The 13,559-nt window shown below is 42.8% G+C and overlaps 1 protein-coding gene across 2 annotated transcripts in view; it reads left to right on the top strand.

The window, feature by feature from the left end:
* Positions 1–3,974: 3,974 nt before the first annotated feature.
* GAS2L3 (growth arrest specific 2 like 3) overlaps positions 3,975–13,559 on the top strand; it is a 32,258-nt gene continuing 22,673 nt past the window's right edge. Inside the window, exons 1-2 of one of the 2 annotated variants that reach the window (XM_045826697.1) lie at positions 3,986–4,084; positions 4,830–4,932. The gene's annotated coding sequence lies outside the window, so the exon portion shown is untranslated. Of the gene's footprint in view, positions 4,085–4,829; positions 4,933–13,559 lie in introns of both variants that reach the window. The other variant, XM_045826698.1, reaches the window with a different exon arrangement.

Here is a 13,559-nt window from a genome sequence, read left to right as displayed (position 1 = left end):
ACTAGGAAACCAAAAGCAAAAATAAAAACCCTTCAACTATGGTGTATTTAAAGCAAAAGAGCATTCCTGTAGAACTGTGAAAGAGCCAAATCATATCTCAATATACAAGGGGTACATGAGAGAGTCTCTTCGGTGTTCTGTAAAGATGGTTAGTGAGATGATTGATTATTCCTAACGTAATAACTCAAAATTTAGATCTCTAAGCTCAATACTCATTAAAGTGGGGCACATCTTCACAGTGCTGGGGAAGACAGAACTAATAGACCCTGTCATCTGATGAAAGCAAATGAATGGGGCTTGCTCTGCATGTTGCAATCATGTCGATTTCAAGTAAAGCGAGATTCTCTAAAATGTGACTATTAACCCAACCACCAATTAGGAAATCTGCACATGAAAGTAGATTGCAGCTCATTAGGTGGAACCCTCAATTACTAATTGCAGTGTTAAAAGTAGGTAAGATGATCAGTGCACTTATCAAGTGGGGCACTAACTGACAATTCATGTAAAAGCAAGGTTGGGAAAGGAAGACAGCTGTTTTCGTGTTTATGTGGAAGGGGGAAACAACAAGAATCAAAGAATCTAGAAGAGAATCCCCACATTTCACCAGTGAAGAATGTGGCCTTAGAGATGAGAAGCCATTTCCACAGGCTGGCTATGGATGCGCTTTTCCACAGTCTTATATCTGTATAAGGAAGATAAATTACCAGGACAAGCCAAGTAGACAATGAAAATAAAATGTAAGTAACCATAAAATACCCTGTTACCAAAGTTTCAATAAATGGTTAGAATTATTGTTTGTGTGTGTGTGTGAGAGAGAGAGAGAGAGAAAGAGAGAACACTGCTGTATATACCTCATATAGCAATTTTTAACAAGAGGTACTCAAATATTTAGGCATGTTTTATGCATGTAAGAAAAAATAAAAACTGTTAACTAATGACTCATCGAACAAGATCTATATAACACAATTTATTTTTAAGGTTCTCCAGAGAAGTGTACATATTTCAATAGTAGGGCTCAACAAATCTGATTTAAAACTACAAAGCAGCTGGACATTTTGCTAAATGAAGGGGTATGACAGTTACCTCTAGTTTTAAGTAGAAACACTATAAAACGTAGACCGATTTGAATAGCACGTCCTGTGAAAATTGACCCATTGCAGTCACGGGCCATAAAGTGTTCTGGGAGGGGCTGTTGGGCACCAGGCTCAGTTACCACTTACATGCCAACCTTTTGATGTCCATCTTTGCCCATCCCCCAAAGCAGATATGCTCTGCAAGAGCAGGACCCCGTGCTTAGGGTACAGTCTGGCGAAGAGCAAGTGCTCAATAGTACTCATTGAATTGATTTCTCAAATCTGTATCTCTTGCACAAACCAATTTAATCACCTTCAGACCTAACTTCCCAAATATCTTCTGAACACCTCTGCCTACATGTTCCTCTCATACGTCAAACTGAACACATCCCAAACCAAAACACATTGTTCTTTCCCCAGAGTTGTTTCTCCTGCATTCCTTAGATGGGTATCAGTGTCACATGATAACCGAGTCCAGATACATCAAACTCTTAGGTATCTCTTGATACTTCTTCCTCACCTTCCCTTCTGAGCTAGTTTAGATAACTGTCATCTATTTTTTGTGTTTTTTTTAAGATTTTATTTATTTATTTTTAGAGACAGTGGAAGGGAGGGAGAAAGAGAGGGAGAGAAAACTTGATGTGTAGTTGCCTCTCACACACTCCCCACTGGGGACCTGGTCTACAACCCAGGCATGTGCCCTGACTGGGGTTCGAACCAGAAATTCTTCGGTTCTCAGGCCAGCACTCAATCCACTGAGCTACACCAGCCAGGGTGTCATTTTTTATTTTATAAATTGCTGCCAGTCTTACTCCTTTCTTTAAAATCCTTGAAAATAATTTTTTTCCTAAAACAAACTTATTCATACCATTTCCTCCTACTAATCAATTCCAATTGCCTATAAGAAAGAATCTAAAGTCCTTGGCACCTACCAGGACTTGTGCCTTCCTCTTCAGCCTCATCTATCTCCTGATCTCCAGACTTCAGTCATTCACTCATACCTGCTATGCCCTGATTATCCCAGGTGCTCTCCCATCCCTGGAACCTTGTTGTTCTCTATGCCTGGAAAGCACTTCCTATTCCCAATTATCCTTCCTTTTGGCAGATTCGAATTCATCCTTCAAAATTCAACTTCTTTCAAACCTCTGACCACCCCTGTCCAAGACTGTTAGGGGTTCCATCTTGCACAGACCTCCACAGACTTCCATTGATTGGGGCTTTACAAGGCTGCAGGGCACTTTGAGGGCAGGACTGTCTTCATTTTAGTCTCTTCCACCAGCAATAGTACTCCCTGTTTGTTTTTGGTGAGTGAGTGAAGGAGTAAATGCGCATGCATGTGCAAGAGAGAGAGTGTGAATCATTCCAGGTCAATCCCCACACTTTGTACACAGGGAAACGTAGTCCCACAGAGGTGACTTAATTTGACAAACCTAAACTAACAAGAGCAGAAGGGCCTGAAACTCCAGGTTTTTGGTCATTGATTTTTTTTTTCAATTAACATGCCACACTTACAGTTATTACAGACCCATCTCTTGTTCCATTTAAATCCAGTCCCTGCTTTATGTCAACCTGTGGAGAGCAGGATGAATAAAATGGCATAGGTCCAATTAAGATAGCATAAAGTATATACAACAAAGTAGAGTCACGTATGTCAACTAAAATGTCTGTCAGTCAGCCCTGACACTTTGGTTCAAGAGAAAACTACCTAAGTCAGAGTAAACACATCTGGCAAGGAGACACACTAAGATATCCGCGCACGTGGTCAGAACGGCCATGTCTGCAGAGTGGGGCCACCCATAGATAGGCTCCTGGGCAAATTCCCTACTGGGCATCAGGGCTGCCAAGACACTTATCAAAAAGACCCAGAAGGCTGGAGTGCACCACTTTAAAGGTATAACTGAGGAAGGCTCCAGACCACTGCTGAGACTACCGAGCTCCACACACCAGAATGCTGCTCCACGCCACGGTGATCTCCCTTGGCATCGGCCACCCAAGGCTCTGCCCTGCCGGACTGAGGACTTTGTCTGCCCTGCTGCCCACCTGGCCCAGGAGATCCTTCCCTGCAAGGCACTGACAACTCCCTCGCCCACCGTGCTGTCTCCTGGACCTGCAGCCTGAGACTCTGAGACTGGGGTTCGTTATTCCCCATTGATTGCTATGTGTGTGTTATGTTTCTCTTAGGTTGTTAGAGTGTGAGTAGGATATCAAGGTATGTTGATGTTCCACTTAGAGCGAACCTGCATTTAATAATGGCTGAGTGAATAGCATAGTAGTGTGTGTGACTCTTGTCTACTCCTTGGTGCCGGGCTGCTCACTGTGTTGAGGTTAATTTTTCTCCCCTAGTTCTTGTGTTTTCTTAAGGAAGTGCCAACATCCCCTTTTTGATTTTGGTTTTGGCCTGAAGTTACAGGATTCCCTTCCTTCCTCTGTCACCCTGACCCCCTTATGAGAAGAGGGGCCTCTCGCTGAAAGTTTTCTGCGCAGGACTCCCATTCCTGCTGGGCGACTGCCTCCGCGAAAGAAGGCGCCTTCAGTACAGCCGGATCAGCAGTGGATTTAAGGTTGGGAGGGACTCTTAACTGATCAGGATGAAACTCAGGACAACGCCCTTACACTCCCCCGGGCCACATTCCAAGATGAAAGGCTGGCCCAACTTTCCTGCCCATCGGGACTAGTAGAAGGGGATGTTGCGGTAGCCGAGGGGCTAGAGGGCAGGACGTGTTCAGTGACCGAGATTGGCGTGCACGCTGAACTCGTGAACCCAGGAGGGGCGCCCCGGGGCTGACTGAGACACTCGCGCAAGTCTCGTGCTCCCCGGGAGACGCGGGGGCGGGGCCTCCAGCCACGCCCCCTTCCCGCCCTCCGATTGGTCCCTTCGAAATAGGCGGTGGCGATTCGCGGCAAACGGTAAGGCTCAGGCGGCGGCGGTTGGTCAGGGGCGTTGCGGCTCGGCACAGATTGAGTCGTGATGTCGCCCTCCAGGGTGAAGTGACCCTTCTGCATCTGCGCTGGTGAGTATTCCCTGTTTGCTTTCTCTTATCCTCGCGAACTTCTGTTCGCCTTCTCCGGGTTGCGGCGCCTCAGCCTTCGGGTTCGAGGAATTCCCCACGCTCCGAGGAGTCGAGGAGGCGGGAGGTTGGGACCCTAAGCTTCGGGATCCAAGACGCTCCGTGATTGGCCCGCTGCGGGAGTCGCGTGCTCTGATTGGTTCCTGGGGCCGTCAAGGAGAAATGGGGTCTGCCGTCAGCTGCCCACTCTGGTGCGGTGCGAGGGGCAACAGGTGTGCAGGGGTGGCTTACGGCAGGTGGTTGCGCGCTAGTCTGGGGAAGACGTCTGCAGCCGCCACCACTCTAGCTTCAGCATCCAAACAGGGATCAGACCCTGAAGCTAGCTTAGGGTCTCCCGGGGCACCCGCCTACGCGAGCACTTAGGAAATGTAGGATCACTTGATTGCCCCACTTCACCGTCGGGAAGATTTGATGAAGTCACAGACCTTGGAAAGAGAGCGACGCAGTCATTTCCCCTACACTCTCTTCCCTATTTGTCCTCTCCACTCCTGGCGAGGCCCAGATCGCTGAGATGGACGGAACTAGGAGATCCGCGCGGTGCTTTCTTACTCACGCCCCTCGCGCAGCAGAGCTGCGTGGGTTGGGGTGGGGGTGCTGGTAGATGGCGCGTAAACCGGAGGAAAGTGTAGGAGGGCCTGCTTGCCCATGCGGTCAGTCCTGGTTCCTTACCTAACCCTTTCAAACCCAGGGATTGCATCGTGTGGATTTACCGTGTTCGGGGCACGTGTATGGTGGAGGAGCTGATTCAGTCGCTTCTCAGTGAAGAGGTGGTGTTTGCAGGTCCCGTCCAGGTCAGTTTGGGTTTTGCTTCGTGTGTGTGGAGAGCGCTGATGATAACTTCTGCCTCGAGTTAAGTGGTTTGTGAACTGCTCGCTCTCTGATCACGTCTCATGACACTTAAATGATTAGGAATTGGAATTCTTGCCAGCTGAGATTCCCTCTGGGAGGAGATTGGAATGGATTTAAACGGAAAAGGGGAAACTCTGGTGTAGAAACTGGTTCGTGTTGTCTGTGATCTGTTTTAGAAACTCATTAAAAATTAGTGCGCAAGGAATTGTAGGTGTCTTTGCTCTTTTGAGGTTACTGAATGAAAAGTAATTTCTCTGTAGTGTATCAGAGTGTCGTGTGGGCTCTGAAACCAGACTTGACTATGTGTGCGAATTTAGGCAAGTTGTTTCATCTTTGCAAGCCTACATTCCCTGCTCTGTAAAAGGTGGTTGCTAAGAGTTCCTAATGAGATAATCCATGTAACTAGTTTAGTACAGTGCCTGACACACAGCTATTATGTCTGGGCTGTTTAGTTTGGCGGAGAGGCAGTGATGGTTATCACTCACTGATTAACACCTGCAAGGCTCTTAAACTACCATCTGGCTGGTACTAAACGTTCTCAGTTATCAAATACATTATTACTTAGAATGTGCCAGGTACTGTGTTCTTTGTGCTTTTTTATTTATACTATTGTTAAACCTCTGAGGAATCCTGCCCTGGAGTTGGTGTTATCTCCGTGTTGTGGATGAGTAAACTGACAGAGTTTAAAGGTCGTAGCCAACTCAGGTCCATCAGCATTCAGTCCAGACTGTCGCATTCCAATGTCCAGCTTCTTTTTTGTATCGTGCTGCCCTTGCATTTATTTTCCCAGCATTAAGCGACTACTCTGCCCAGAGTTGTTTGTAGGGCCCAGGTTCATTTCTTCTGTGAGTATGGGTTTATTTTGATACGTCATTAATTTAAAAAATAAGAAATAACTTGTGATGGTGGATCATAGTATGTGAAAAGAGAGAATGCCAACAATATACATGCTATTACTAAACAACTAAACGAGTCCATTGATGTTTGTAGAATTGGTCAGTTCAGAAATGTTTCCTTATTTATATTTTTGGAAAAACATTAGTTTTTGCTTATTCCCTATATTTTTACTAAACAGCACTCTAATAGTATATTTTTTCCTGTAAGTCATTTTTTATTCTTCTTTATTCTATTACAGTTGTCCCGATTTTCCCCCCTTTGCCATCCTCTGTCCCCCCACCCCCCTCCCACAGTCGGTCCCCACGCCATTGTCCATGTCCGTGGGTCATTCATACGTGTTCTTTGACTACTCCCTTCCCCTTCCTCACACCATTGTCCCCCAAACCCCCCTTCCCTCTGGCAGCTGTCAGACTATTCTCTTGTTTCCATGTCTCTGGTTCTGTTTTGCTCATTAGCTCATTTTGTTCATTAGATTCCTCTTATAAGTGAGATCACATGGTATTTGTCTTTCACTGACTGGCTTATTTCACTTAGCATGATAGTCTCCAGTTCCATCCGTGCTGTCACTTTTTCCTGTAAATCTTAATTTAAGTCTGAAGAGAAGGAGGTTCAGCTAATTTAATAATTGTTTTCCAGCCAACTGTTGATGAGGAAAGTAAGGGATTGAGGTTATTATGTATCATGATATTTTACTTTCGTAAAGTAACATGTCTGCGTGTATATCTGTGTGCTTGTTTTACTTCCTATTGTTGCTGTCTATACTTTGATATCAGGTATGCCTCTCCATACCTAATGAACCACGTGATGTACAATAGGATTTGAGAAAATAGGAAACTTGAGTCTGTCAGTTTTCTCATTTTGAGCTTCCCTATTTTTAATTGAAATGTAACTGCCATAGAAAATGCCTCAGAAGTAATGTTTACAAGATATAGGCAATAATAATAATCGTATTTCTGTAGTGTTTCTCCTAAAATCTCAAAAGCTTTTTTATATTATTACATTGTTACAGAGTAGGTTGTTTTAACAAAATGTTACTACTTTCCAAAAGAATTAGAATGTAATAAAATGTAGCATATATACTAAATGTAATTTCGTCTGTGGTGCTAAAAGTATCTGAGGCATTTGCAGTATTATGACCATGACATGCTAGATATTGCTGGACTGCTGACTGATAGAGACTTCTGCCTACTGTCCCAGAACATAAACTTTTCTGTGGGGAAGTATAGTATTATCTATGGTGAACGGCTCACTTTATGTCGTTTTAAACATAATGACTTGTTTTCCCTTGATGGCTGATTTGTTAATATTTTTGATTCCAAAAGTAAAATTGGCTGTTGAAAATAATTTAGCTGTGTTCAGAAGTTTTTTACACACACACACACACACACACACTTCAGAAAACATTGTGATCTAAGTAATATAACTATATTTTTGGTTGCATAAGGTATAATAGACATTTTTTCAGATCAGTAGATGCAGCTCTATCATATATTGTTTGAAGTGGCTAACAAAATCCACTGTATAAGGGCCCCATGAGTTATTTGGGCAGTTTCCTGCTAACAGACACTTCAAGTTATTTTTATGTTTTTAAAAATTTTTATTTTGAGAGTACCTTTATTAGAGCTGGGGACAGTGAAACAAGGAAGGACCTAGGATGGGAGAAGCCACAGGAGAGAGACTAGGCGGGACTGCTTTGGCTCTACATTTCTTTTTATTCATTTTTTTTAGAGAGAGAGAGAGAGAGGCAGACAAACAGATAGACATTGATTTTTGTTGTTCCACTTCTCATGTATTCACTGATTGCTTTTATGTGCCCTGACTGGGATCGAACCTGCAACCTTGGTTTATCTGATGAGGCTCTAAACAACTGAGCTACCCAGCCAGGGCTACATTTCTTTATATTAGTGTCTCTGTGTGTATATTTTTCATAGAGTCTTTTAGTCTGTCATGTATAAAGGCAAACTGATTTTAAGTTCTTTTAAATTTTTGTGTCACTCAAAATTTTATGACAAATTAATCTGTTTAATATAAAATTAAGTTATCAGGTTGAATCTCTGCCAGCCATTGAAAGAAGAAAATCTCAAATAAAAAAGCTAAGACTCAACAATTGAACAGTTTTTTATATATTGCAACTAATATGTGATGTTTTATTAAACTGTAAGAATCTTAGTTCTTTTTCTTAAAAGTTTTCATTTGGCTTTGGAAGCTGCCTTTCTCTTTAAATGGATACACCACAGATTTATTTCATTATCGTTTCCTATTCCTTTTAGTAATGAATGCAACATTTATTACACTTAGGAGTAATTCCAGCACTAATTTTAGCACTGGTTTCTACATAGAAGTAGAAGAAATGGAGACTGTTACTCCCTCAAGGACCTTATTTTAAAAAGTATGGAGTACAGTAAAATTGCAACATATCTTGCTATATAACCTAAATTGAAGAGTGGGTCCATGGGGCTCAATTTTAGAGAAACTGAGTCTGAAGGATAGGTAGGAGCGAGTCTGGAAGAAGAGGAAGAAGAGAGTGTTCTATGTAGATGGATCAGCTTGTGCAAAGAACTAGAAATGCGAGAGCATGGAGCTCAGAGGAAGTTCAGTATAGCTCTGAGTGTAGGGTTCAAGAGATGAGGCTGTTAGGGATCCCTGGAAAGCTCTATTTGGCTTTGTTAAGAAGTTCCGGGCTTTACCCTAAAGGCAGCGAAGAAGAGCCATTAGGGGTTTTAAGCATGTCCTCAGGTGGGAGTTTGTCAAGACCACTGGCTGCAGGACAGGAAGAAAGGTTGGAGGCCTGCAAGGCTGAAGAAAGGGTGAGTTAGTTGGGTGGCTGTTTCAGTAAACCTGGAGAAAGGTGATGGTGGCTTGAACTAGAGGAGTGGCTATCAGTATCAGAGAGAAAGTTTAGACATAGAAGCAACAAGACCTGGCCATTGCTTGTTTTGGCTGAGGTAAGGCAGGGACCCGAGAATGAGGCGGTGGAGGTGTGAGCGAGGAGGGAAGCGAGGATGGAATCACAGAAGACCTGGTAACTTGGGGAATCTTGGTGTCATTTCCTGAGATACTAAATACAGGAACCTTTGTAAATATTTAAATGAACGATTGAATATATAAATTATTTTAAATATATAAAAAGGCAGGAGCATTTAGTGGTGATGATGGAGAAGATGGTGATAATAGCAAACACATATCACTATACATTTTGCATCTTATTTTTTTGAGCATGCTGTATAAAAGTGATGCCCTTTTGTTATCATTTCAACGTGCTGGGCTCACTGATACACATGCTTTCCCTGGGGTAGGTCAAATGTCTTGACCCTCTGGGCAAATCTTCCTTTCTTCCCTTAAGCATGTTACTTTCCTTTTACTGCTAGAACAAATAACCACACACTTAGTGGTTTAAAAGAACACAAATTTATTATTTTACCGCTTGGGAAAACAAAAGTCTGGAATGAGCTAAAAAAGATACTGGACATGCAGTGTCGCTTCTGGGGGCTCAGAAGCGAGGAGTCCATTTCTTTCCTTTCTGCAGCTTCTAGGGGCACCTGCATTCCTTGGCTCTTCCTCCCTCTTCGAAGCCAGCAGTGTAACCGTGCAAACATGTCTCTTTCTCTGCCTATCTTTCATCATAACGTCACCTCCTCTCTTCCTGTTTTTGTTCTCTCATTGCCTTCTCTGACTGGGACGTTTCTGCTTCCCTCTTATACTCCTTTGGTTACATTGGGCCCGTCAGGATAATCTCCCACTTTAAGGTCCTCAATTTACTCAATCATCTGTAGTCCATTTTGCCCATGAAGGTAGTGTATTCACAGGTGGTGGGGAATAGGGCATAGGCATCTTTGGGGACCATTATTCTATCCAGCATAAACGGTGTTTCAATGTAATAAAAATGTACCATTCACTGGGGCAGTCGTGAATGTCTGAGTAGCACATTGCCTCCAGAACCCTTGCCCCTTGGCACGGCGTTCCATCCTGTTCACTTGGACCCTCTGCCTCTACACCAGTCTTAGTAATATTTTTCTTAGTGATTCCTCTGGTGTGTCAGGCAACTCACCTGAACTGCTGGTACCTTGACTAGTAACCACTCTACATATTTCCCCTTGGACATGTTGGGCGAGAGGAAAAAATATCAATTCAGGTTACATAATAAATAAAAATAAAAACTAACAGTACCAAAGGAGGTCTCCCTTCAGACCATCGTCCACTGCGTGGCTGCTTCTCAGCTGTGCCGTCACCTCTCTTCCACAGCAAAAACACTGTGGAGAAGGGAGACAACCCAGATTTTCCTAGAGGTACTCACATTTCTCCTAACAACAGTGTTGCCTAAACTTTAGCCTTGAATACTTCTATCAAAGCTTTCCAGTAGTGCCCTGGCTGGCGTAGCTCAGTGGATTGAGAGTGGGCCTGTGAACCAAGGGGTTGCAGTTTGATTCCCAGTCAGGGCACACGCCTGGGTTGCAGGCCAGGTCCCCCAGCAGAGGGGAGGGTGGGGTATGTGCAAGAGGCAGCCACACACTGATGTTTGTCTCCCTCTCTCTCCTTCCCTTCCCCTCTCTCTAAAAAGTCATAAAAAAAAAGAAACCCAACTTTCTAGTAGCAAGCCAGGAATTTATAATATACTTGGCCAAGTAAGCAACAGAACTAACTCAAAATACAAATATAAAACATTGTAAAGGCAAGTGATTGGGAGAAATGCTATGTGACTTCAAAAGCTAAAGCTCTCATTAATTCAGTCCAATTAAGAAGGACTACGGAGAAGGGGTAAATCAAAAAAGTTGTATCCTCGATTAGCTGAGATGATGAGGAATCTCTTCAACTGTTCTTCTCTGTTCCCTTTGCTGATTCTTTCTCCCATGTCTAAATTTTGGATTTTCACAGACTTGTTCTTAGACCCTTATCACTCACTGCTTTCTTCATTTCTTTCTCAGATGATCTGGTTCTTTCCAGTAGCTTTACCTCCCAAGTATTTGCTGACAGTTTCTGTCTCCTGAACTTCCTCTTTAGCTCTAGAATATTATTTCTTTTTTTGTTTGTTTTTTAAAAGATCATCTGTATTTTTAAAAGATTTTATTTATTTTTAGAGAGGGAAGGGAGGGGGAGAGAGAGAGAGAGAGAAACATCAATGTGCGCTTGCTGGGGGTCATGGCCTTCAACCCAGGCATGTGCCCTGACTGGGAATCGAACCTGTGATGCCTGGTTCGCAGCCTGCGCTCAATCCACTGAGCTACACCAGCCAGGGCTAGAATATTATTTCTAACTGCCAGTTTGACATTCCCCTTGATTGTCTTTAAAGGCTTCTTAAATTAAACATGGCCAAAACAGCACTTTTGACCTCTCTGTGCTGTGTTCCCTGCTTCAGTCTATTCAGTCTCCATCATCCTTCTCTCAGTAAATGCTACCACTATCTGCTCAGTTGCTTAAGCCAGAAACCTGGGAGTCGTTCTTGACACTTCACTCTGCCCTTACATCCCTGTTCTTCACCCATCAATCTTTGACCATGATCAGGTCTTGCTTCTAACTCCAAAATAGATTATCAACCCACCCCTCCTCTCCAGTGGAGACACTGCCAGCATTCTAGCTCAGTCACCATCATCCGCCATTGAACTACTACTGCAGTGGATTCCTAACTCTTCCTCTTCCAGCCTTTAAACTGTTAAACCTGTCACTATCTCACTCCCATGTTTGTTCTACCCCTGAGAGAGCTCTTTTAAAACTATGAATTAGATTCTGTTTCTCTCTTGGTTAAAACTCTTCCATGGCTTCCCCGTGACACTTAGAATAAAATCTGGTTTCCTCAGCATGACCTTGTGTGGTGGGGCTACTGTCTAACTTTTCAACCCTGTCCTGAGTTGCATATTCTCCATGCTTCGGCCATACTGGCCTCTTTTAGTTCTTGGCATGCACCAAACTCTTGTTTTCGAGAGTCTTTACACAAATGATGCTGTATGCATAAAACTCTTCCTTCTTCCTCTCTCTGGCTAATTTCTACCATTCTTCAAATTCATGTTTTCTCTCCAGCAAAACCATTTCTAACCACTCAATCTAAGTCTAAAGTTGGCCCCTGATGTCTCTCTCTTCGTTCTTTCCTTCAAAGCAATGATCGTGACTTAACATTGCATATTTATTTGTGTATTCACTACTAGCTCCATAAGGGCAGTCACATGTCTGGTATGTGTATTGCTGTGTCTCTTCCCAGTATGCCTACTTTTATAAAAGGTGTGAGTAAAGGCTTGTTGAATACATGAGCGAGTGTACCCCACATGAAAAAACATGCGTTCTGAATAGTGATAGGGCCACAGAAATGAGCAAAACTGATAGGGCGGGGGGACAGTGAGGAGGAAGGCTGAATGGAGCAAAACACGTATGTTACATGAATTGCTGGATACTTTTATTCTAGCAGGACAGTTACAAGTCACGAATTCATGTTTCATTGTACTCCCAATTATGATGTGGATATTTTAAAGCTTTTACTTTTATTTGTTACCATCTTTATTTTTATGTCAGTAAAAGCAGCTTTCCAAATTACATTTAATGATTTCTGAGTATTATTTGCCTTGTTTTCTTATCTCTTTAATTTGATAAATTAAAATACGTGTACTATAATTATGTTGCATCATAGTGTGAATCATTATAACTCATTTGTGAAGTGCTAGCTATGTGGCAGGTACTTTTCTCGTATCATCTCATTTAATCATTACAACAGCCACACGGAGGAGGTGGTATCCCATTTTATAAGTGAGAACACTGAGGCTCAGAGAAGTTAATTATCCCAAGGTCATATAGCTGGAATTCACACCAGATATTTCTACTGCTTTCTACTGCTGCAGTAGTGTCTTTATGGTGACTTATTTTAATATACATAAAATATGAAATATGTTTGGTGTGAATATAGCATTTCCATTTTCTCTACTAGGCAATTGGGAAACATTGAACCATTTAAAGTTGTTGTTTATTTTCCTGAACAAATCAGGGAGCCTATCTTCAACTGTTTTTCTAAATAAAGCATCAAAAAATGATAACATGTTTTTGACATTCAGAAAGGCATATCATAACACCTGTGTTCTCACCACTTCTCTTGAAATAAAATCGCCCCAGCACCATGCATTCCTCCCCAGTCTCATCCTTCTCCTTCTCCTCTATAGTAACTGCTCTCCCAGTGTTGGCATATATCATACCCTTGCAGCTTGTGTATCTCGGCAACAGTCTGGTGGCTCAGTGCTGAATTTATGCGTTGCAGTGGTGTTAATGTTATTATTTTTCCTAAGTAACTTAGCTTATGTCTGCTTTTTATTTTTTGCCAATTAAAAAAAATGACTCCCCCATTTGTACCAGGACCTAGTCATCCCACCATACCTATAATGTGGGTGAGGAATAAGAATGCGCTCATAAGTGTGTCTCAGAGCCCACAACTATGAGACAAAAGATCGATGGGTTGGCATTTTCCTCCATCATGATCTGAAGTCAAATGGGTACCAAGAACCCACCATAAATAATCTTGAGGACCTCGTGACTGAAACTTTGTAAAATGAGTGGGTTAGGCCTAAATCCAACTTAAGTTCCAGGCGGATGAGCACATTCTGTGTTTCTCATTTCCCCCAGGTTTAAAAATTAAGTGTAGTTGTCTTCATTTATGCAGTCTGTGGGTGCTCCACGTCTGGTGAGAGATTCCCAGCAGGGT

The sequence above is a fragment of the Phyllostomus hastatus genome, unplaced genomic scaffold (assembly GCF_019186645.2).
Source record: "Phyllostomus hastatus isolate PE091 unplaced genomic scaffold, TTU_PhHast_1.1 phas_scaffold_755, whole genome shotgun sequence".
In the NCBI taxonomy this organism is placed as follows: Eukaryota; Metazoa; Chordata; class Mammalia; order Chiroptera; family Phyllostomidae; genus Phyllostomus; species Phyllostomus hastatus.
This window is presented reverse-complemented; position numbering and strand designations above follow the sequence as displayed.